This window comes from Zea mays, chromosome 10, assembly GCF_902167145.1.
Source record: "Zea mays cultivar B73 chromosome 10, Zm-B73-REFERENCE-NAM-5.0, whole genome shotgun sequence".
Taxonomy (NCBI): Eukaryota; Viridiplantae; Streptophyta; class Magnoliopsida; order Poales; family Poaceae; genus Zea; species Zea mays.
Genome location: NC_050105.1, coordinates 68,491,171 through 68,515,589, shown reverse-complemented (window position 1 = coordinate 68,515,589; position 24,419 = coordinate 68,491,171).

Below are 24,419 nucleotides of genomic sequence, written 5' to 3'. Positions count from 1 at the left end.
AAATCTCTAGCATTTTTTCAACTTTTGACCCTTCAGCTTTATCTTTCTCGGCCTTCATTTCAACTACCTCAACCGAAGGTACCTTCGACATTGGAGACAGCTCTTTAGTTCTCTACGCAGGAGGAATAATCCCTTTTTCTTTGGCAGCCGAAGAGGCCCCTTTGCCAAATTCGGGTATCATGGCCGGTTCGATGTAACGAGGCCGGTGGGTCAAAACCTTCATCTTCTTGCCCTTCGGCTCAGCTATGATGGCCAAAGAGGCAGCTTTTCCAGAAGCACTAACCTTTCTCTTTACCCCTTGCCCTCGCAACGGGTAGCAATAGTTAGGGTATACGAAGCCAATGGCATCGAATACCCTATTCAACCTTTTCTTATTTCGACCTTCGAAGGCTGAGGACAAGGCATTATCTTTCGTCTTGGAATATGCTCCAAGCAATTCATCACTTGTAGCTTCGATGCGCTTCAGCCAGTCGTCGTTTAGTTCATCAAATTTATCCCCAAACCTAAATGTATATTTCAGCCAGACCAAATCACCTTCATTAGACTTAGTGATGGTCTCCTTCGGCATTTCCCAGCTTTCTACAAGCGACCATACCCTGAATGTTATATGTTCTTGCATTAAGTCCCTTGTTCCAATAAAGGAGCAAACAGTGTTGAAGGCCCTCTGACACGCTTCAACCGTCTCATCAATTTCTATCTTCGGTTTTCGAAGGCCGAAGCGACACCAAATGGGGCGCATAATGACTTCCTTAATATCTTCCCGTGTCTTCAAATCATTCTTCACATAAAACCATTCCTCCATCCAAACTCCGGGCCACCTTTTACGGAATATTGGCACTGGGTAGCTTGCGTTGGGGCGAGCGGCAAATCCATAACAACCAAAGTTGTTATGATATTGTTCTTTGCCCATGGCCTTCGTCTCATACAAAAGCTCGTGCATACTGCAAAAGCATTTTGCGCTTGGCTCCAGCCCTTGGCTTCTTACAGCCCAGATAAAATTCCCCATTCTAATAATAGCTTCGGGAGTGATCTGATGAAGGTAAATCTGATATATCTTCAGCAATTCAACCACAAACCTGCTCAGTAGAAACCGAAGACTAGCTTTGAGGAAGCTCCGGTAAATCACAACTTCGTCTTCCTTGGGGGCAGGGACATGTTGTCCCCGCCAGCCCTCACAATAGACATATCCCAAAAGTATCTTCCTCTCATATTATCAAGATGACTCTGCTTAATTGTTGATTTTCCAAAGATTGTATGGCTTGGTCGCCAGGGCCGATCTTTAGAATCTTCACCTCCACTCTCCACATCGTAACTATCGCTGTCATCAGTGTCTTCAGACAAACCTTCTAGTATCTCCTTCGTAATTTTTTCTGTGTTTGTTTTCACCATCGATTCAACAAATCTAGCAATGTAAGGATCCACAACTTTTTTCTCCTCAAACAATCTCGTTTCTTCACTTAGCTTCGACTCCACAACATCTTTCTTCTCCTAGGACATCTTTTTCTTTCAGATGTGGTGAAAACACGCCTTTTTAAACCGAAGCTCAGAAAGTTTGAAAATCTAGCAAGTGCTAGTGAGCAAGAGCTATAAGATTGAGAAAATCATGCAAATGGCAGAAACAGCGCATCAAATACAACTAGTGTAAGCCCCTATTTATACGCCCGGTGTGGCACAAATTAGAGGGCCCCATCTGTCATTGAATATTGCTATTCTAGCAAAGGGAAGGTGTTTTTTCGGACCTTCGGCTCAAAAGCCTTCGTCCAAATCGCAGTCTGAATTCGTTATCTTAACAAATTAATACTGCGAGGGGCTACTGTTGGGGGCCTTCGTCTTCCGAAGGTCCTCAAAAACATGATTTGACAATATTTCCCAAGTGTAATATATGTATAGGTACCTTCGGACTCGGATCAAAACCATACACAATGTGAGAAGCATGAACAGTATGAAGGATGACACGGCCCCGAAGCCACGCGCAAGGGAGCTTCGGCATAACGGCAGGGAAAGGAACCGACTTAAAAGGGAAAAGGCTATATGGACCTCGATGGATTATCCTAAAGTCAGTAGTAAATGTAAAGGGCATGAATGTAATTTTACACAGGCTGCGTCCTGTGCCTATAAATAGATGAACAGTGCCCCCGTACTGTTCACGCTGACTTGTATTCGCTCGTGCGTCACGCTTGGACTTTTACCTTCTGTCAAGCCGAAGGTACAAATGTAGTACAATATCATTTCTGTCTATCCATGATAATAATAAATATATTAATAATGTCATATGATTATTCATGTTGTCTTTCATATCTTATATGCTCCTTCTTTCATTAACATTCGTTGTGATGATGAAGGTATGTCCTTCATCACCTTCGTCTGAAGATCATTATATCCTATGGGAAATAATGCTTCGAAGGACGAAGGACATTAACTTTTAACATTTTATGTTGCCTTGTTCTTAATTCATAGCACTTGAGAACAAGCCCCCAACAGAGCAAATTGCCGAAGCGCAACATTATGCCAGGGATCTGAAGTACCCTCGAGGGTCCTTGGTGTATAGTGGCGATGACGAAGATGACTTCCTTTATTGTTTGCCAGAGAATAAGGAGATTCATGTCTGCCAGGAGATGGCAGACAATGTAGGATACCCGAAGCTTGAGCTCGGCTTATCTGCAATGACGAAGGACCAACTCATAGATAGCCTTGCCTATAACAGTCTGAAGGTGAGAATATTTTAACTTGTTGCAAAACAAATTATTTTTGTAGCTTTTCTTATCATTATGTGCTCATCCTTTGCTTTTGTAGGGTTTAATTCTGAGCAAGGCTTTAAAGGCCCAGAAGAACGTCGAAGATGAAAGCTGCCAATTGGCTCTTGGAAATCTTCGATCAGAGATTATCACACTAAGGAATGAAGCTCTTGAGAAAGTCAAAATATTGTTCTCCTTAGTGGACAAACTTAAAACTTGCGAAGCCAAACTTAGTGCCCATGACGAAGCCCATAGAGCTGAAGTCGAAGATTTGAAGAAAAAACTTTCAGATATGAATGAAAATTTCGAAGTTGTAAAGGCTAAGCAAGAAATAAGTGAAATGGAAAGGGTCAGGGTGCAAAAGAATGTTGAAGAACTTCGGGACTCCAAAGAAAGATGCTACGAAGCATCCATAGAATGCGCGAAGAAAGTGAAAGATAGCTTTGCAAAGGTGGGGGCATACTCTTTGGAGCAAAAATTTATCTGTGGTGATCCCGAAGGGGTTATCCAGTGGATCGGCGAAGAGGTCAAGGCTTTTGAAGAAATACTCAGCGATCGTGGGGATTTCTGCGCATTCGCTGGTGCACGAGGGGTTACGGCAATTTTGGAAAAAACCGGCTGTGAACACGTTAAAGCTGTAGCCCAGGCAGAAGCCATCTTCTCAGCTGAAGACATGAAGGAACCTTCGGCCGAAGCTTCTTTGCTGGGCAGAAGATTCTATTCTGATGTCTGGATGAAGGGCGCTGTGAGATGGCCGATGAGGCCATTAAAAAGAACGAAAAAGAATCTCACGACGCCCAAGAAGAGGCAAGCAAGCCGAAGAGGCTGCCGAACGTGCCATGATTATAGGTACTTTTATTTAAAGTTTTAATTCGTCATTTGTTTCTAGCTTCGATGCTCACCATTTTGTTCTTTATTGCAGACGGCCTTTCGCCATCACCCGATCCATACAACCCTGAAGCTAACCTGGTTATAAAAGAAGCTTTAGATGTAATGAAGATTGCCAACTAAGTCGTTGACGAGGTCGTCGACAGACTATTACATGAAGCCGCTGAAAAAATACTGAAGGAAGATTAAATTCTTGTATGCTAAGAAATGTAATGCTTGTGTATGGTCGCCGTCATATGTACGGAATAAACATCAAATATTTGTATGTATACTAATGTAATATATTCCTTTGTGATGCATGAAATCTATGTACGTACCATTTTTGAGCCTTTGGTGAAAAACACCTTTCCTTCTTTTTATGCTTCGCAAAGAGAATTTTCCTTATGCCAGTGTTGACGAAGGTTAGCTTCGTATAATAAATTATATCTGTCGAAGATATATGCTGTGGCATATCACATTCTTTTGCAATTCGACGAGTATTTTTGAAGGAGCAATTTCCCTTCTTCTCCACAGCCTTTTGTTGATGCAAGATGATGTATGATGTGATGCTATGCGATATGTTATGATGGTATGATGCAAAATAATGTTTATGCTGAAGATAAAAAAACCCACATGAATACACACCAGACTCTGCATCCCCTTAGGAACGACTTTGGAGTCTCTTCACCTTTTACTTAGGTGGTATTTCAGCTCTGCATCCCCTTAGGAACAACTTTGGAGCCAAGCTCTGCATCCCCTTAGGAACGACTTTTGAGCTTCTTCACCATTTACTTAGGTGGCATTCAAGCTCTACATCCCCTTAGGAATGACTTTGGAGATTCCTCACCTTTTACTTTAGGTGGTATTTTGGCTCTGCATTCCCTTATGAACAACTTTTGAGCTTTGGAACTTACTCTGCTCTCCCTTAGGAACGTCTTTGGAGCTTCTGTGGGGGACATATATCCCCGGGTCCACTAGAAGGAAAGAAGACCTCGCGCGGGGCCTCGGGCCAGTTACCTCACAAGGCCATCCCTTCATGGGCCAGGCTAGAGCTACTGGCGGAGTGGGCTGACCTGAGAAGTTAACAGACTCAAGCCCAAGCAATCCGTCAACTCGTGTACTATCCACAGCAACCACCTGACTTTCCCGTGCATGGCGTCCTTGAATATCGAGGCGGGTTAGGGATAAGTCGGCAAGATTGTAGGAAGATCAGTTCAGTCGGTTCACTATTATTTAGGAGACATGTGTTCCTCATGTACGCATGGAGTGCCCCACGGTCGAGTATATAAGGCCCAAGGGGTACCCCATCATTTCCATCAACCATCTACATGTCTCATTAGCTTTTCTCCATTCAGGAGACTTCACCTGTAACCCACCATATAAAGATCCACCCCAGGAAGTAGGGTATTACACCTCTCCAAGCGGCCCAAACCTGCTGAAAATTGCCTATCCCTCTCTCGTGCGTCCATCATGAACCATTGAGTTATAGTCAACTGTACCGTCCTACCCAAAAGCATCGCAAGAGGTAACCCTGGGTGTGCGGTTGGGCTCTAAACACCGACAGCTGGCACGCCAGGTAGGGGGTGTGTCATTGATCCAAGCTAGCTCAATGGCCATCACATCCTAGTGCAAGATTGCTCTTCGCCCTGGAACCATGTTCTGCTTCGGAACCATCTCGTCCATAGTGGATGAGAAGGGAACTCTGCACCGCATAGCGGACCCGCCGGAGAAAAAGCTTTCCTCGGAGATCCCAAAGAAAAACATAGTAGAATAGCGGGTGGCGCAGCCGCCCGCATCCCGAGCGAAGATGACCTCTTACAAACCAAAAATCGGGAGCTTACCTACCCGAAGAACTCTGTTGTCTACTTTGCCCACAAAGGAGTGGACACAGATCACTAGAAAGAAGGAGGCAAACGTCCCGAGTAAGGGGACGAGACCTCGTCGAGTCATCTTTCCGGCACCTTCGCCCTCAAAGGAGGACGGAAAGAAAAGCGTCATCGCAACAGCTCCTTTCTACCTTGACATCCTCTTCATCGGGGGGAGATTGGAGTCATCTCCCATCTCCGACGATGAGCCAACCATGTAGGGGGAAGAACCTCCCCAGCGTGAAGCGCGGCGACGAAGGAACAGACGCCGGAATGTGTGGCGACATCACGAGGCTAGGGAATGGGACCCGGCGCAACTTGTATCCCGGGACGAAGCTTTAGAAGTGGGAGAAACTCTCGACGAGCGAGTACACCAAGAAAGACAGAATTCTCGCCGTCGTGATCGCCAACAAGCTCAGGACCAAGAGTAGGAGCAAGCCGAGCAAGGCGCAAGGCAGCACCGAGAGAACCCTCTCTTTGCTCGGAACCTGTACCTCGACTTCGCTCGCACAATGAACACGCCGAGTGAAGTAAGAGGTGTGCTTGCCCAGATAGCTGATGGCCTCCTGCGAACTCCGGATGTGGAAGGCTACCGGCGGCTGCTTACCCAAGCAGCTAATCACCTTCTGCCCATCGCTCATCCCCCGAGCGACCTACGCCATGCCATCAATAGCCGACGAGACGCGCGGAGCTCCATCAACGCTTCACGCGACCGACAGCACGAAAGTGAGATTAGGTGCTGGGAGGAGTATGACTGAGATCATGGCATCCCGGCTCAAAGTCGAGCCACCCGAGTTGAGTTGGTTGTGGCCTCGACTAGTGGCCCGACCCGGGGACGGTCGAGATGACACACTACCAGCTCCCCTCCCCGAGACCGACCTCATGAATGCCGGTAGGAAGACACATGCAGGGTCTCCACGCTTACTCCGCGTCTCCGGGCCATCCAGTGGACCTCCAACTTCAAAGTCTCCAACGTCGACAAGTATGAGCCCAAGCAAGATTCGTGGGGCTGGTTGGCCGTCTACACGACTGCCACCCGGGCCGCTGGGGCGACGTAAGACGTAATGATAGCATATTTGCCCATCGTCCTAGGGCAAGACGCACTGTAGTGGCTCTGACATCTGCCACGACACTGCATCGACGATTGGAGCGACTTCAGTCGGTGTTTCATCGCCAACTTCTAGTCTCTCTCTGACAAGCCGGCGCAGCCATGGAACCTCAAATCCATCAGGCGCCAGAGCGATGAAACACTCCGATCATACATCAAGAGGTTTTAGACCATGAGGAACCACATCCGCGAAGTTGTCAAGGTAGCGGTGATTGAAGATTTCTACCGAGGATCCAATGACTTGGCCTTCGTCCAAGCCATACTACAGAAAGCGCCCTCCACCTCCGAACAACTGTTTTGAGAGGGAGACCTATACATCACCATAGATGAGCAGGCCCGGGACCTCATCGGAGGTACAAAACCTACACCACCTGCGCCACGGCGCGACACAAACCAGCAACTTGACAGGCGCTGGGAGAAGAAGCCTCGCGAGGAGGTGCACGGACCACCCATCGCTTGAGCCCGTGGTGCGCCCCATGGAGGGGTATGGACACTGGATGAAATCCTCAATGCCCAGTGCCCATACCACAAGGACATGCGCCACACCCTACGGAACTACAGGGACTTCAAGCACTCCATCGGGCATGGCTGACCGTTCTAGACTCTACTGCCTCCCCCATCATGAGGAGGGCCTGGCGAGCCCAGGCAGCCTCAGCAGCAAGAAGGGGGAGGGGCGAAGCTTTCCCATGCATTAACAGGGAGGTCAACATCATCTTCGGAGGACACGGAGCATAAGAGAACCGGAGGCAGCAAAAGCTCAACGACCGGCAGGTCCTAGTGGCCACCACTAGTGCCGCAGCTCCTTACTGATGGTCGGAGCATGCAATAACCTTCAGCCGAGCTGATTAATGGCTCAACTTTGATCATCTCGGCAAGTACCCGCTCCTTGTTGATCCAGTGATCTGAGAGAGCTGGGTAAATAAAGTATTAGTGGACAAGGGAAGCAGCATCAACGTCACCTTCCCCCGGACACTCCAGACCCTGGGGGTTGAACTCAAAGACCTCACTAAGTCAGATACTCCCTTCTTCGGCATCGTGCCGACTGAAGGGGAGTACCCACTTGGGCACATCTACATGTCTGTCACCTTCGGGACCTCAGAGAACTACAGAACCGAGTTCTTGAGGTTCGAGGTGGCGTGCTTCGACTATGGGTACAACGCCATCATCGGTAGGCCAGGACTGGCAAAGTTCATGGCTATTCTGCATTACCCGTACATGATACTAAAGATGTCGGGACCTCAAGGAATCATCATTGTGTGCGCTGATTTCCAAGGCGCCGCAGAGTGCTTTCGGGGAGCCATTCAGACAGCTCTCACTACTGGGCCCTCGACAGCTCTTCCCACACAGGTGAACACCAGGTCGGAGGAGGAGGGTCTCACAATACCCACCAATGAAGCTCAGGTCATGACCTCTATACGACCGACTAAAGAGACTAAGAGGATCAATTTGGGATTTGCTGATGAGCGCAAGACCGCCATCATCAGTTCCAGCCTTGATGACAAATAGGAAAGCGCGCTCGTCCGGTTCCTGCAAGATAACCGAGACGTATTTGCATGGCAACATGCGGATATGCCAGGAGTCCGGAGAGAACTAGCCGAGCACAAATTGAAGGTCTATTCTCAAGCAAGGCCGATTCGACAGAAGCTACATCGTTTCACGCCTGACAAAAGGGAAGCTATTCGCGCCAAGTTAGCTCGCTTTGTGTCTGCAGGGTTCATTAGGGAAGTACTGCACCCCGAGTGGCTAGCGAATCCTGTTCTTGTACTCAAAAAGAATAAAGTGGATTGGCACATGTGCGTCGACTATACTAATCTCAACAAGCATTGTCTGAAGGATCCCTTTGAGCTCCCTAGAATAGATCAGGTAGTTGACTCGACTGCTGGCTATTCTATGCTCTCCTTCCTAGACTGCTACTCTGGATATCATCATATCAGCTTGGCAAAAGAAGATGAGGAGAAGACTATTTTCATCGCCCCATTTGGAGCTTTCTGTTATACCTCCATGTCGTTTGGCCTCAAGAACACTAGAGCGACTTACCATAGAGCCATCCAAACATGCTTAGCCGATCACTGGGGCAAGCGGGTGGAAGCCTACGTCGATGATGTGGTTATCAAGACAGAAAACTTTATTGAAGATTTGTAGTTGGTCTTCAACAGCCTGAGGCGCTACCGATGGAAGCTGAACCCAAAAAAGTGTGTCTTCGGAGTACCGGCTAGGAAGCTACTCGGATTCATTGTCAGCCACCAAGGCATTGAAGCAAATCCAGAAAATATCGAGGCCATCATGAGAATGGAAGCGCCATGGTCACAGAAAAAGGTGCAAAGCCTTACTGGATGCATGGTAGCCCTGAGTATGTTCATATCAAGGCTAGGCGAGAAAGGGATGCCATTTTACAAGTTGCTCAAGAAGGTGGACAAGTTTCAGTGGACCACAGAGGCACAGGAAGCTCTAGAGGCACTGAAGAAGTTCTTGACCACACCACCAGTACTCAAGCCACCACGCTGAGCTACACCTAGTCAGGAGGCAGAAGATCTACTCCTTTACATCTCCTGCATGACTCATGTGGTAAGCACCACGTTAGTAGTCGAGCGGGTGGAGGAAGGACATGCATACCCACTGTAGCATCCAGTTTACTTCATCAGCAAAGTCCTCAGGCCCTCAAAGATAAAGTATCCTCAAGTCCAGAAGCTGTTGTACGCGGTACTTCTAACCGCTCGCAAGCTTCGACACTACTTTGACGACCACAAAGTCATAGTAGTCACAGGATTTCCGATAGGGGATATTCTCCATAACAAAGAAGCTATTGGAAGGATAGCCAAGTGGGCATGCGAGCTGGGAGCTCACGACATAGAGTTCCGGCCCCGCACGGCAATAAAAACTCAGGCGCTGGTCAACTTCATATCAGAATGGATTGAGCACCAGGTCCCAGACAGCCTAGAAGTTTCTGAAGTGTGGAGAATACACTTTGATGGCTCGCTAAAACTGCAAGGAGTGGGTGCAGGGATTCTCTTTATTGCTCCTAGAGGTGAACAACTCAAGTATGCACTCCAACTGTTGTTTCCGGCATCAAATAATGCGGCAGAGTATGAAGCACTGGTCCACGGGCTGAGCATCACAGTGTCACTCGGCATCAAGAAGCTGATGGTATATGGTGACTCGCTGATGGTCATAAGCCAGATAAACAAGGATTGGGACTGCTCGACCGACTCAATGGGGAAATACTGCGCTGCTGTGCGAAAACTGGAAGACAAGTTCAAAGGATTGGAGTTCCATCATGTGGAAAGAGATCGCAATGCAGCAGTAGATGTGTTATCGAAGCTAGGATCCAGTCGGGCCCAGGCTCCGCCTGGGATCTTCATCCAAGAAATATCATAGCCGAGCATCCTCACGGACTAGGTGGAAGAATGCAACGCCTTGAGTTAGTCAGAGGCAGATCCCAACAACTGGAGAGAGCCTATCATCAGGTACATAAAGAATGAAGAAGAGCCAGATGACAAGGTCGTGGCAGAACGCATCGCAAGGTAGTCAGCCCACTACACCATCATAGGGGGCTTGCTGTACAGGAGAGGCGCAGGAGGAGTCTTCATGAAATGCATCCACTTGGCCATTGGGAGACAATTGTTAGATGAAATCCATACCGGGCGGTGTGGGGTGCATGCTGCATCAAGGACTCTGGTGGGAAAGGCTTTTAGATCCGGTTTCTTCTAGCCCACTGCGAAGAGTGACGCTGCCGAGTTAGTCCAGAAGTGCGAAGCGTGCCAATTCTTGTCAAAGCAATAGCACTTGCCCACGTAGTAGCTGCAAACCATTCATGTAACCTGGTCGTTTGCATGCGGGGGGCTAGACATGATTGGACCTTTTAAGAAGGCTCAGGGAGGCTATACTCATAAACTAGTTGCCATGACAAATTCACAAAATGGATAGAGTACAAGTCAATTGCCTCCTTAACCTCAGCAAAAGCAGTGGAGTTTATCCAGGATATAATTTTCAGGTTCGAGATACCGAATAGCATCATCACTGACCTGGGATCCAACTTCACCAGCTCTGAGTTCTTTGATTTCTGCAAGCAAAGGAGCATCCAGATCAAATACGCATCAGTGGCACATCCAAGAGCCAATGGCCAGGTGGAAAGGGCCAACAGAATGATACTAGAAGCACTCAGAAAAAAGGTATTCAACAAGAGCGAAAAGCTTGCAGGAAAATGGATCAGAGAACTGCCATATGTGGTCTGGAGCCTGCGAACTCAACCCAGTCAAGCTCTGCATGGAAATACCTCGTTCTTCATAGTTTATGGGTCGGAAGCAGTGCTGCTTGCCGATCTGATCTTCGGGGCGTTGAGGCTGACTTTTGAAAACATAGTTGAGGCAGAAGCAACCAGGCTGGAAGACATTGATGTGCTGGAGAAAGAATGATTGAACACAGTAATTCAGTCGGCCAGGTACCAGCAGACCTTGAGGCGCTACGACGACAAAGTTGTGCGGCACCGTTCCTTTGTAGTGGGAGACTTGGTCCTCCGCCGAATTCTAATGGGGAGGGACGACACAAGCTGTCACCACCATGGGAAGGATCGTTCATCGTAGCAGAGGCCACACTGCCGGGATCATATCGTCTTACTCAGATGGACGGCACAGAAGTGGGGAACTCATGGAACATAGAACACCTCAGAAAGTTCTACCCTTAGAGATGCCTCAAAAACCCTCGAAGAAAAGTTGTACTCTGTAACCAGAAGACTTCATCATCAATAAAGCTTTCATTTTTAAAAGGCATTCAAACTCTTGATTGACAACTGACTTCGATTGGGCTTGACTCAAAATCGGCATGACTTGACTTAGGGTGATCACTATGCCCTACTAATGGAGCAATCGGCTTAATTCAGAAACGTCTTAAGTCGGTCCGACATGCTCACGCTTACTTGACTTAGGGTGATCACAATGCCCTACTAACGGAGCAATCGGCTTAAGTCGGAAACACCTTAAGTTGGTGCGACATGCTCACGCTTACTTGACTTAGGGTGATCACTATGCCCTACTAACGGAGCAATCGGCTTAAGTCGGAAATGCCTTAAGTCGGTGCGACATGCTCACGCTTACTTAAGTTAGGGTGACCACTATACCCTACTATCAGAGCAATCGGCTTAAGTTGGAAACGCCTTAAGTCGATGCGACATGCTCACACTCACATGATTTAGGGTGACCACTGTACCCTAGTAGCAAAATAACCAACTCAAATTGGGAGTACTTCGAAAAAAGAAATATCTCGCTTACAAGTGCCAGGGGTGTTTTCCATCACCCTGACCACAGAACAATTAGTTCAAACATAACTGTTGTGCACATACAGAATTCATATTACATCTTTTCTCTAAAAGATGCTAACTCAATAAATAAGTGTCTTACAGGTAAATCCATACGCCGAAGTATCCTTGCAGACAGCATCCTTTGCAGGGGCAACAAAAGAGGATGGACGGCTTGCGGCATCAGGCGTGGCCCTGACATCAGCGACGATATCATCGGGCACCACGACACCGGGTCTCCTCATCAGGATCTGCCTAGCGCGAATGGCTTTGTCCACAGCCCTGTCACGCTGAGCCTTCAGGATGACACAATTATTCTCCAAAGTCTTAATAGCAAGTTGGGCGGCCTCCAGCTCTTGCGTGACAAGCTTCTTGGAACCACGCAGTTCCCTGATGGTGGAATCCTTGGTGGACAACAACCGGCCAAGTCAAGAGACTCCATCCTGAGATGCATGTAGCTCGTGGTGATGATGGTCTAAGTCAGACATGGTGAAGCGATGGCTCCTCTCCAGGATGGTCAAGGAGTTACTAGCGTCATGGAACAGCTGTCCAGATTGTCACAGGAAGCAACAAGTGTTTGTTTTTCTTCCTGCAAGCAAGAACGGCACTAAGCATTGAAGCAAGGAGAGCAAAGCAGGAGCAGCCAAGGAAGTTTACCTCGTGTGCCATCTTCTCGGAATCGAGCTGTGCATTCAGAGAGGAGTTCAGGGAACAAGCACTATCTAGAAAAGCAGAAGTCTGGATTAAGGCAGCCTGGCTCTAAGAGTACTTCTCTTCAATGTTAGAGCACCGCCGAGCCAAATCTAATAAAGCAGTAGAAAGAAGAGCACATGACTAAGAATAAGCTGGGCAATGAAAGCAAATAAGGAAACTGTGTGCTCACTAACCAATATTTGATGCCTTCAGGTCATCTATTTGTTTTTGGAGCAGCAGAGGGTTCCACTGCATCAGAGATGAAGCTTGATCGGGAACAGTGGCACTGCAAGATTTCAATTGGGCGGATACACCGCCAATAAAATCATGTGATCATGGATAGATAAGCAAAAAAGCTAATTCGCCAGTAAGAGCAATAAAAAGCAAAAATTTGACTCACCTGAAGATTGGAAAGGAACATGGGAAGACCCAAAGTAGGAAGAGTTGGTACATTGCTCGATGAGGGGAGATCAGCAGGAATAATATCAAGAGCATGACTTGGGGGAACTTTGGCCCCGTCAGCAGGCAGCAGGCTCCTGGCGTCTGGTTTGCTGGCTTCTAAAGCAACCAGACCAGCGAGAGCCGCAGAAACATGCGTCACCGCAGCCTCCTCGGATCGGACTGGGGGCGATCCGATGTGGACATCCATAGAAGCAGCAGAGAGGGAGCCCGCCCCAACACCCTCGGGGGCTGGGTCGCTACTAGCACCACCCTCGGGGGCTAGGCCTTCCACAGTAGCCACCTCTAGGGCTGAAGATCCCTCAGCCATGTCCTTAGGAGCTGAAGGACTCGGATCAACGCTTTTGCAAGGAAGACTGCCTTCTAAGGTCGACAAGGCACAAGATACCACCCGGGTTACCTCTTGCCCAGCAGAATCATGCAGCATAAGACCACCATCTGGGACCTCTGAACATATGGTTGGAATGTCAGCCTCAGGAGGCTCTGATAGAATATCTTCGGGGACGACCTCTTCTAGTGCTTGATCAAAGTCTGATATTGATAGCCCTTGAAGGCTGACGAGGGCTGACAAGGCTTGGGAGGGAATTTTGCTGCCCCCGTCGCTGCCTCTATAGTGATGGTTGTTCTTGCGGATCGGTGGAATCTCTTCTTCTTCCTCTTCATCCTCGTCAAGCACACCACCAGCAGCCTGAGCATCATCACAACCTTCAGCATTATCCTCGAGGATGGTGTTCGTCGGGCCATCACCAAGGAATAATGTAGAAGGGCCAGTGTCTTGTTCCAGGCATGACAATCGCCGGAGTCGCCTTTTCTTCTTCTTCTCCTCGACAGGTGCAGCTGGGTGGTTCACTCGGCGTGAATGCTTCTAGCGGGCACCTTCGGGCTTCTGGATTTCCTCATCCTCGCCGAACTCTTGCCCTGTCGCAATTGTCATCGGCTCTGTGTGGGTTGAGCCAGAAGATTCCCCAGCCAGCAGGCTAAGAACGGCATCCATCTCAACATCATCAGTGTTGGATGGCATCTCGAAGTGAGTTTGTTTATCAGCCTCAGAAAGATTCCGAACAGGAGCAATCAAGGCTTCAATATCCTTAGGGGAGGGTCGCACTCTATGGCCCAGGCTACCATCTCGAGTAGGAGGATTGGAGACAAATTCAGAGAAGAGGCTATTCAGAGGCAGGTTCCATGCAGAGTAAGCTAAGGGAGCACCAGCATTCGAGACCCTGCCCCTCAATATCATATCCAGTCGGCTTAGCAAGTCCTCATTAGGAATCTGCCTGTTTGTGACCCGGGTAGAATCACTGATGCCAGTATACAAGTAAGCAGGGTAAACTCTATCCTTCAAAGGTTGAACATTCTTGAAGACAAAGTTGGCAACCATGGCCTCAGCAGTCAGACCCCTATCCTTCAATGAGCAGATTTTAGCAAGCAGCACTTTGGCTTCGGCTACCTCTGAATAAGTGGGAGACTCCACCCAGCAAGGCGTGCGAACGTTTGGTTGCCTTCCTGACCGAGGGGGGATTTGCCATGATTCTCCATGGTGAACCACTTGAGGCGTCATCCCTTAATGCTATCCTTAAGGGGGATGTCGAGGTATTCCACTTTCCCCCCTAGCAAAGTTCTAAACTTGCGCCGCCGACGAGCTAATGCTGCCCTCCAGCCATGCCAGGCCGACAGTGATAGAGGTACCTCCAGAGTCCGAAATGGGGGAGAATTCCAAGAAAAGCCTCACACAGATATATGAAAATGGCAACTTGAAGAATGGAGTTAGGGTTTAAGTGTGTTAGATTCAAATCGTAGAAATCGAGGAGATCGCGGAAAAAAGGAGAAATGGGAAGAGCAAGTCCACGAATGAGAAACAACATGTAAACAACGGATTCGTGGGTGTCCTCTGTCGGAACAGTGACCCCACGCCAGATCCGCCAAGAACAAAGTTCTTTTAGCGACAAAACCCCAGTCTCAACAAGGTGAAAAAGATCAGATTCAGAGATGATGGACATATGATTACCAGCGAGGGGAAGCTGGCTGTTGGGGTTGATGGGCGGGATGATTGGAGCAACGACGCTCTGTCTCTTCCATTTGGGAGCCATTGCAATCTCTCGGGCAGAACGAGCGGGCTCAAGAATTCAGAAAAACAGAGAAGCGGCAGAGGAAAAAGTGAAGTTAGGGCTTGGAAATCAAAAAGGCACGTCGGCATGAGTATAAATGGGCTCCTTAGGTCGGGCATTACCTCTAAAGTGCCAGATCACCACTCGGAAAAGTAAAAACTGCAATCGTCACTTGGGCATTACCTCTAAAATGTCATCACTGTCAAGCACACGGACAAACTTTCAAACGCACAAATGAAAAGCAAACAACAGTGATTATCTAGAGTAACTTCATCCTTGATTCATAATAGGGGGGTAATACAAACTCGAAGCTGACTCATTATGAGTCAACTTCTTCTACACTTGCCACTACATTACATTACATTACTTACTACTTACGCTACACTACGCTACTAACTAACACTACATTTTTCTACTGCTACTTACTACTACTATCTATACTAATATTTAAACCAGTGGCATTATGCCACTGGCCTTACCACTGCTGCCGTCGCCCCTGCCGCCGTCACCATCGCCACTTTCGTTGCCCTTGCCGCCATCGTTGCTGTTGTCGCCACCGTTGCCCTTGCCACCGTCACTGCTGTCGTCACCACCATCGCCCTTGCCGTCGTCGCTGCTGTCATCGCCACCGTCACCCTTGCTGCCATCACTGCTGCCACTGTCGCCCTTGTCATCATCGCCGCTGCTGCTGCCGTCGCCCTCATCATCACCGTCGCTGCCGCTCCACTCCTCGGAGGAGTCGGAGGAGTCCGCCTCATCCGAGGAGACCCCCGACTCGTCCGACCCACCGAGCCCGGCGCACTCGATGAAGCGCCAGTACGCCCGAGCCATGGTGGAGAGCCCCATGGAGTCATCTGAGTCCTCGAATGACGCCGGAGGAGAAGCTGGAGTAGGCGAATGATCAGACTCGGAGGAGGCCTCCTCTGAGTACTCCGAGTCCCCAAAATCCTTAGAGGGAGGACTCAGAGCACACTTGCCATCAGCGCGGCGAGGCCAACCATGACCCCTCCTGCCTCTACCCATGGTTGGTTGGAGAAGGAGAGAGCGAAGAAGAAGAAGAAAAAGCGGACGATCGAAGGATGAGTGAAGAGAACAACGGGACAAGCAGGCTACTCATAGAGGCTGGGGGTGACCGTCCACTTCCTACCACGCTCGCCAAACAGTCGCAAGAATTCAGTAAGCAATTCAAGCCATTTGAAAATGAGTCAGGCAATAGGCGCCGCTTCGCGTAACACGACACCGTTTGGACCAAGGTCAACTGCTCAGGCAATATGATTACACCCCATGGTCACATCAAGTTACTACTCCAGGACGGTGCGGTAAACACTCTGTGTACCAAGACACCCCTTGGGCACACCCATTGGGTGTGTCGCCTAGAATTTTCAAAGATTTTCTGAAGAAGTCATATCCGCAAAATATACGCAATGAATGTACCACGACAAAAGGAAGAGATCGGCTGAGATGGGAGGAAGTCCAAATGTGGCTACTGAAGTACAAGTCTAATCAGCAGAAGCATTGAAGCACAGAGCAGGATGATGTCCAGCCGAGAGCCATCTGCCTCAACCAGCTAGACGTCCAATCTGTCATCGATCAAATTAATTTCAGACCTAACAAGGCGTGGACGGATAGCATCATTTGAATTCACAGAGCATAAAATGAAGACTGTTGGGGACTTGTTCTCAAGTGCTATGAGTTAAGAACAAGGCAACACAGAAAACATTAAATGTTAAAGCCCTTCGTCCTTCGAAGCATTATTTCCCTTAGGATATAATGACTTTCGGACGAAGGTAATGAAGGACATACCTTCATCAACACAACATATAGAGCTGAAGAAAAAATCACACAAAACATAAAAGATAATATAAACAGTCATATATTATTATTATCTCATTCTTATTTTATTACTATGGAAAAAACAGAAATGATATCAAATTACAAGTGTACCTTCGACTTGAAAGAAGGTAAAGGTACCAGCGTGACGCAAGGATCAATGCCTAGTCAGCGTGAACAGTACGGGGTTACTGTTCATCTATTTATAGGCACGGGACGCAGCCCATGTAAAATTACACTCATGCCCTTTACATTTGCCAATAACTCTATAGTAATCCATCGGGGTCTAAATAGCCTTTTCATCTTTAAGTCGGTTTTCCTTTTCTACTATCACGCCGAAGCTCTCCTGAGCACAGCTTCGGCTTCTCACTATCCTTCGTACTCCTTCTTGTGCTTCTTCACGCTGTGGTTTCAACTCAAGTCTGAAGGTACCTGTTCATGCATTATACTTCCAGAAACATCGTTAAATCATGTTTTTGAGGACCTTCAGAAGCCGAAGGCCCCCAACAAAGACCTTTGAATGGATTATTTTCAAAATCCACTCAAAGCTCGGGGGCTACACCTAATAGATTTTTAGTCCCATGAAGATAGAATGCTGATTTCTAAAGCATAAGATGATAACAGAATGTTGATTTCTAAAACATAAGATGATAACAGAATGCTGATTTCTAAAGCATAAGATGATAACAGAATGCTGATTTCTAAAGCATAAGATGATGATAGAACGTTGATTTCTAAAGCATAAAATGAAGACCTTTGAATGGATTATTTTCAAAATCCACTCAAAGCTCAGGGGCTACACCACCCAATGGATTTTTAGTCCCATGAAGATAAAATGCTGATTTCTAAAGCATAAGATGATGACAGAATGCTGATTTCTAAAGCATAAAATGAAGACCTTTGAATGGATTATTTTCAAAATCCACTCAAAGCTCGGGGGCTACACCCATTGGGTGCACCTTCGGCACACCCAATAGATTTTTAGTCCCATGAAGATAAAATGCTGATTTCTAAAGCATAAGATGAAGACCTTTGAATGGATTATCTTCAAAATCCACTCAAAGCTCGGAGGCTACACCCAATGTGCACCCATCGGCAAAACAGAAATCATGTCATATAGCAAACCCATGAGCCGGACCTAGAATCTTTGGGATGATTATTTCAAAATCAACTCAAAGATTGGGGGCTTGTGGGGAACAGATATCCCTCGGGTCCACTAGAAGGCAAGAAGGCCTCGCACGGGGCCTCGGGTCAGTTACCTCATAAGGCCATCCCTTTGTGGGCCGGGCTAGAGCTACTGGCGGAGTGGGCCGACCTGAGAAGTTAACAGACTCAAGCCTAGGCAATCCATCAACTTGTGCACTATCCACAGCAACCACCTGACTTTACCGCGCATGGTGTCCTTGAATATCGGGGCGGGTTAGGGATAAGTCGGTAAGATTGTAGGAAGATCAGTTCAGTCGGTTCACTATTATTTAGGAGACATGTGATCCTCATGTACGCATGGAGTGCCCCATGGTCGAGTATATAAGGCTCAGGGGGTACCCCATCATTTCCATCAACCATCTACCTATCTCATTAGCTTTTCTCCATTCAAGGGACTTCACCTGTAACCCACCACATAAAGATCCACCCCAGGAAGTAGGGTATTACGCCTCTCCAAGCGGCCCGAACTTGCAGAAAATTTCTTGTCCCTTTCTCGTGCGTCCAGCACGAACCATTGAGTTACATTCAATAGCACTATCCTACCCAAAAGCACCGCAAGGGGTAACCCTGGGTGTGCGGTCGGGCTCTAAACACTGACAGCTTTGGAACTTAGTTTTGTCACACTCGATGGTGTAACCACAGGTTTATTACATCAAGTTGAGGGTTGAACCTTACTATATTGTCTTTTGTAACAGAAATATGAAAGCAAAAAATAGTAGAAATGGGGCATATCAAGACTTTCTTTTGACCAGAACGATGTGTCATTCTCCGAAGATATGCCTAGACTCAGGCATAGTGTTGTTAACTGTGCGAGCCTCAGACTACTCCCGAAGATCACGTTGTTGTTGAGGCCGAAGGTGCCCTTCTGGATACTGATCATGACTTGGGGCAGGCACCATTGGTGGGGTGGCAGTAACTGGGCCCAGGAAGCTTGAGAGTGACTTGCTGAAGCTACGAAAGCCATAGGCTGTTGGTTGCCTACATATTCTGGAATGTATGCAGAGTAGCACGAAGCAGTATGGAGGACTTGCTTCGGCTAGTTCTGTCGTGCCTCGGCTTTAGCAATTTCCTTTTGCTTCTGGATTGTGACCTGGCACATTCTTGTTGTGTGGCCCTTATCTTCACCATAGAAGAGGCAATACAACTTCCTGGGTTGATTATCGAATCTTCCTCCACTGAAGCTTCTTCCTCCTCTGCCTCTCAGAGCTGGTGGCCTGTAGCAAGTCTGTTGCATGCTCGAAGACTGTGAGCTATGATGGTCGCTCTAAGCACTATTGGGCCTATCATCATTGGCATTGGAGTTATGGATTGACCTGACATGCCTGGGATGAAGTCTTCCTCCGAAGCCCCTGGTAATCTCAGAAAACCTGTATGCTTCCTCCCTTCTTTGGCGGAAATCATTATCGGCCTAGATGTACTCATCCATCTTCTGAAGAAGCTTCTCTAGGGTTTATGGAGGCTTCCTAGCAAAGTATTGGGTTGTAGGTCCTGGCCAAAGCCCCTTGATCATGGCCTCAATGACAATTTCATTAGGCATTGTAGGTGCTTGTGCTCTCAAACGCAAAAACCTTCGAACATACGCCTGAAGGTACTCCTCATGGTCTTGCGTGCATTGAAACAAAGCCTGAGTAGTGACTGGCTTCGACTGAAAGCCTTAGAAAGTAGTGACTAGCATATCCTTGAGCTTCTGCCATTATGTGATTGTCCATGGCCGAAGGGAGGAGTACCATGTCTAGGCCACGCTTCTGACTGCCATGACGAAGGACTTTGCCATGACAGCGGTGTTGCCCCCATACGAGGATATTGTTGCCTCGTAGCTCATCAAGAATTGCTTTGGATCTGAGTGCCCATCATACATGGGCAATTGCTGCAGCTTGTAGGATTGTGGCCACGGGGTAGCCTGCAATTCTGCTACCAGAGGAGAAGCATTATCAAAAGTAAAAGTACCCTGATGGAAGTCATCATACCATTCGTCTTCATTGAATGGGCTTTCCTGACGAAGCTCCCTATGTTGAGGCCTTCGGTCCTGGTCATCTTGAGTAAGATGATGCATCTCCTCAGAGGCTTCATCGATCTTCTTCTGAAGGTCAGTCAGCCAGAGCATCTTCTCCTTTTTCCTTTGCACTTGCTGATGGATTGCCTCTAAATCCCCGATTTCTTGGTCAAGCTGCTCCTCCTGAAGAGTCGGGATAGTGGCCTTTCTCTTTTGGCTCCTAGCCTCTCGCAGGGAGAGTGTGTCCTGATTTGTGTCTAGTGGCTGTAGGGCAGCCCCTGGCACCGTTGCCTTCTTCAGCGGCATGTTGAAGGTTGATGCTTGCCGAAGGTTGTGGAAGTGAGTTCACCGAAGGTGGGCGCCAAATGTTGTCCACTTGTTCTCAAATGTTATAAATCAAGAACAAGGCAACACAATTATTAATGATTAAAGACCTTCGTCCTTCGAAGCATTATTTCCTCTCGGATATAATGATCTTCAAACGAAGGTCATGAAAGACTTGCCTTCATCATTTCAGTATATAAATATAAATAAGAAAGTAAAGGAATACAAAGGAATACAGATAATAAAAATTATGTATCAATAATCTATTTATTTTTGTATTCCATAAACATGAATAAACATCAATAATATTCATGTTACATTGATACCTTCAGCTTGGCAAAAGGTAAGGGTGCGAGAATGACGCAAGAGTGGTTACAATCCAGCGTGAACAGTACGGTGTTACTGTTCATCTATTTATAGGCATGGGACGCCGCCCGGATAAAAGTACATTTATGTCCCTGGCAACTATCTATAATCTTAACATGAATTATTGAGGACTATATGGTCATCATCCTCTTTCAGCCATCATCATACTTGAGCTTCGTCAACATGTCCAGCCGAAGTCCTTTGGCTTCCAGCTTTGTCGCCCATTCTTTATTTCCCTTCGTTTTGTCATAAGAGAAGTCCTCCATCCCGAAGCCAAAGCTTCCTGTAACTATTCATAATCATGCTGAAAACATATGGTTAGTCATGTTTTTGAGGACCTTCGGAAGAGGAAGGCCCCCAACAGAGGCCTTGTGCCGAAGATCCAAAAAACACCTTCCCAGAGCTCGTTATGAAGATAAATCGATTTACTAAAAGCAAGTGATTTGGGAGTTAAATTGGAGGGGAGAAGTTGGAGGTAATGCGGGGGAACATTTTCAGTGACTCGTGCCACTTCACGCCCATTTCTTAGTATAAAAGCAGCTAAGCAGATCAGTGCATATCACATTTACTGCCCTCAACTACCTGCTACCAAAACTTTCTATGCCTCTGAACCTTCCCATCTACCACTGCTTCGGAAACCAGCCTCGGCTAAGTCATTCTAGACAACTTTCTAGTTTGCTTTGATGGCTAGGATCTAGACCACCGCAAAGTTGATCACTCCTACCTCTTTGGAGGCATGGCAAGACACCCTACCTATCTCTGAGGCCATGAGGGCTTCATCATCATCAAGACCTACTGTGGAATTGCCGAAGGATAGACCTTCAAAGCCAAGCTATATTGAAATTGTCGTTCCACTTTAAGGGAAAAGGATTTGCAATCTATGAGGAGACTTGGCTATTTTAGCAGCAAGGTGAACGTGCGCCTCCCTAGGGAGAAGAGTATGCCAAAGCTATAGAAAGACGAAGTTGTTGTTTATAGGAGCTTTTTCAAGGCAGGACTTCGGCTTCCTATGTAGAAGATGATTGTGAAGGTGCTGCAGCGGTACAAGGTATACATGCATTAGCTAACCCCAAATGCAATGGTTTGCCTTAGCATTTTTATTTGGGTTGTACGAAGCCAGGGAGGTCACACCGATGGTGATGCATTCTGCAAAGTTGATGATTTAAATTATCAGATGAAGGCTAAGGATGAAACATGCCTTCATAACAATTTCAGATGCTACAACTTCGCATATCGCAAGGACACAACTAGTCTAGTTCTAGCATACCAAACCAAGTGGCATGGATATTGGATTAAGGAATGCTTTTATGCCAAAGTTGACTTTGAACAACATGAAGATTTCAAGGGTATATTGATGAGCCATTTGAAGATTAGCTTTGCCCTGAAACGACCAAAATGCGAGATGAACGAAGCTGCTGATGAGTGTTACAAAGCCTTTAATACAGTCATAAAAAAAGATTAGGCCCTGTTTGGGAACAAAGTTTTTGAAAACCACAGTTTTTGAAATACTATACTATACTTTAGTTATGACAATACCGTAGTTTATAATACCGCAGTTTTGAAAACTGAGGTCCAGAGCTAAGTTTAGAATGCCTTAAAACAACTATAGTGTTTGCAATACTTCAGTTTTGAAAACAGAGATTTTACCCAGCTTGCCAAACACCATTATGTATATAATACTGCAGTATTTGAGAATACTGCAGTATTCTTCCAAAACTGCAGAAAAACTTTGTTCCCAAACACCCCCTTAGATCTCAAGATCTAATTCAAGAGGTGCTTGCTTATAATATTTATACAACTCGGACTCGGTGGAAACTCCCAAAGAAGGTGAAGTCAAAGGGTGAAGAACTTGTTACGCTGGCTTTTGACATTAAAGGGCAATCTTCATATAAAGCTCCTTCGGCTGTGTGGCTGAAATTGATTGAGGAGAAGTGTAACAAGATTTGTGGAAATTATCTTGTTAGAGAGCATGAAGATATAAAATCCTAAACCCTAAACCCTTGGGACCAACATTGACTCGGTTTATGCCAACTACGTAGGGTACCGACGAAGGTGGCAAATCTTCAAAGGGTAAGGAAATTTTGTTTGAAGAGGAGGTAGAGAGCCTGCACATTCTAGGTCTTGGAAGTGCTGCCTTTGGGGGTTCATCATCCTTTGAAGAATACTGTGTAAAGAAAACCGTCGAGGGTGACATATCTTCAGGGCACAAGAAGGCAAAAGAAGAGCCAAAAGAGCAAAATGTTACACTTGGAATAGATACAGCCGAAGCTACCCAAACTACTGGCAAAGAAATAGATGAACTTTGGTTTTTTATGAGGCATATTGGTGGTAGCGAGCTGAGTGATAAGGTAGACCTAGAGCTAGAAAACAAGGGTGAAGCCATGGGGTATGGACCTAGAGCTATGCTCTTCGGCGAAAAAGACCAAATGCTAATGTGTGTGCCTGATTTTGACGAATCAAAAATTATAGGAAATATCACCCGAAGCATTGATTTTCCGAAAGTTGAAGACAAACTTATCCAAGTTAAGAGCAAACTTTCTCATAGTTTGGCCTATACTAGCATCAAGGTACAAAGAAGCTTTATCTTAATGTAGCTTCGGGGGAAATTTGTATTTTCCTAAGCTGCTTTGTTTTTATGGTGCAGGGACTAATGCTAAGTAAAGCTTTAAGAATAAAACAAGAGAAGGAAAAGAAATAGATAACAACACTTTAAGACAAAGTTGCAAAACTTCAAAAATCCTTAGAGGAGAAAGAGGTCAAAGCAATATCTTTGAGAGAGAAAATGGCTGATGTCGAGAAGAAAAAGGAGGAAGTAGTAAAGATGTGTAATTCTAATATGACAAGGATAAAAGAACAGAACAAGTCAATCAAGGAACTTCGTACCAGCCTCAAAGCTGCAAAAGATAATACTACTAGCAAGGACAAAGAGAATAAAAGAATAATGGAAACTTTGAATAGCTTGTTGGTAACTCCTTTGTGATTGCTTCCCGGTACTGCGATGCTTTGAAGAGAATCTTCTCTTTAGTTGGTGCAACATCGAGGGAAACTTTATATACCAATGGGGACACAGACGGGGTGCTTGGGTGGATAGAAAAGGAATTGGGAGAAGTTGAATCAATAATCAACACCCACAGTTACTACTGCATGATGATTGGTTCGCGTGAAATGACTTCGGTGCTTGAGAAGGCTGGCTACGACCACATTAAAAGTGTTGGAGAAGATAGTTTTGGCATACCTGTCGAAGATATCTAGACTCCTTCGAAAAGCATTCTCAACGTTGTGAAGAGGTTTTTCTTTGAATTATGGGACAAAGGTGGCGGACAGCTTGCTACTTTAGAAGCCGAAGAATATACCAGAAAGGTTCGTCCTTCAGCTTGTATTGCTGAAGTTTCTATTTACAAACTCTCTTAAATGCTTACCCTGTTCTTCTTTCATGTAGAACAAGGAGTCGAAAAGAACAAAGAAAGAAAATAAGTTAGTGAGGGCCGAAGCTGAGCTTGACTATTAGGTCGAGGAAAGATGTTTTGTATGCTTATAATGAACATTTATGTAATTAAAGCACTACTTGTTGTAAATAA